Raw genomic sequence first — 1,658 nt, forward strand, 5'->3', positions numbered from 1 at the left:
GTGTGTGCGTGCGCTAAACATTCTACTTTCGTTTGAGCGAAAGCAAATTGCCTTGTGTGACCCTAATCAGGTCTGTCTGATCCTTCCTAATACATGTTACAAAAAAAACAACAACAAACAAATAACAAAACAACTGATTAATGACAAGAGCGACATAATTAATTATGTGATGGAATGTGAACTGGGTGGATAATTTATATTCGGTAACCACAGGTAGTATTAATGCTAGAGGGGCACGTGGTATAAGGATGTCCTGATTATTGTTCTGCATTGGCCTGGTTTTAACACAACCTTCCAGGGTTTGTTATATCATCCTCACCTGTTCCTGATGAAATGATGCCATCATCTTGCAGACATCGTAAACGACACAACTTCTCTAAACGAAAAAACGTGCATTCACTGTTAAAAAAAAAATCTTTTACTTTTCCTGTCAGTTTGTTAGCCATGCTTAATTTGCAGTGGTGATGTGTTGGGTGCTTGAGGGACTTGAACCACCTTGTTAGAAACCTGAACGAAGCATTCTTGAATGTTTGAGGAGTTCTTAACCCCATCACTTACTATCGGGGGTAGACAAAACATTGCCAGTCTTCTTCACTATGGCAAAACTGGCGCTGAGCCCATATCAATTCACAGTACACTGTTCTTGTGACTTCGTTCCACTTGGAACTCCATGAGTCGGTTCGCTCCAGAAAATTCGACTTTCCAACGCCTCATTCCCCAAAATACACTGCAGTTGATCTGCTAAAGACGGGATTACTTGAACCGTTACCATTTCTTGCGCGCCATCCTTCAGCTAGCCAACTTTCCAGACTCACGGAGTGCTTGGACAGCACCTCAGATTTCACTTAATTTGGAGAAAATATTTTGTCTGTAGCATTCATTTCTCATACTCAAACCATGTGTTTTCTTTGTTTCATACATATACCATCAACTTTGCAAAGTTCTTTTGTTCTAAGAATGCCAGATCTCATGTCATCGCGTCCAATTTTCTTCTTGTTTTGTCCGAGTGTTCCTTCCATGGTCCATCAGCCTTTTTCGTTCTGAAGGCATGGGAAGATCACGAACACGCTGACACGCATGCTGACGCACACATTCACACATATGAACATACGCTCATACACACACACATACATACACACACACATACACAAACACACGCACACACTCACACAGGCACACCCACCCACACACACACAAACACACACACACACACACACACACACACACACACACACACACACAAACACATACATACATACACGGGCGCACGCTCGCACGCACGCTCGCACGCACGCTTATACACACACATACACACATACATACACAAAATACACACACACGCACACACACGCACACACACGCACATACACGCACGCACACACTTTCAGTTGTCCTGCTGTTTTATTGAAGCCACAACTGCTACGCAAGGACACCCTGCAGGGCTTTCCCCTCATTTTCACCTTACTTTTTATCGAACGGTGTGTGGCATTTATGGTGAAACCAGATAGATATGTTCCCTTCTCTAATAAAACCACAATGTTAAATGTGTCTTATTGTCTGAAAATTAAAATGACACTTGAAGAAAAGTGCGCTTACGTGAACGATTGCAATGAGTAGATCTAGTTTAGAAGTTTGGTTGTTGCTGTTTTTTTTTTTTG

At 42.2% G+C, this 1,658-nt stretch overlaps 1 protein-coding gene across 1 annotated transcript in view; it reads left to right on the top strand.

The window, feature by feature from the left end:
* LOC101856424 overlaps nt 1-1,658 on the top strand; it is a 14,006-nt gene that overhangs the window by 11,199 nt on the left and 1,149 nt on the right. The gene's annotated exons all lie outside the window — the stretch shown is intronic.

This window comes from Aplysia californica, unplaced genomic scaffold (genome assembly GCF_000002075.1).
Source record: "Aplysia californica isolate F4 #8 unplaced genomic scaffold, AplCal3.0 scaffold00170, whole genome shotgun sequence".
NCBI classification, from domain to species: Eukaryota; Metazoa; Mollusca; class Gastropoda; order Aplysiida; family Aplysiidae; genus Aplysia; species Aplysia californica.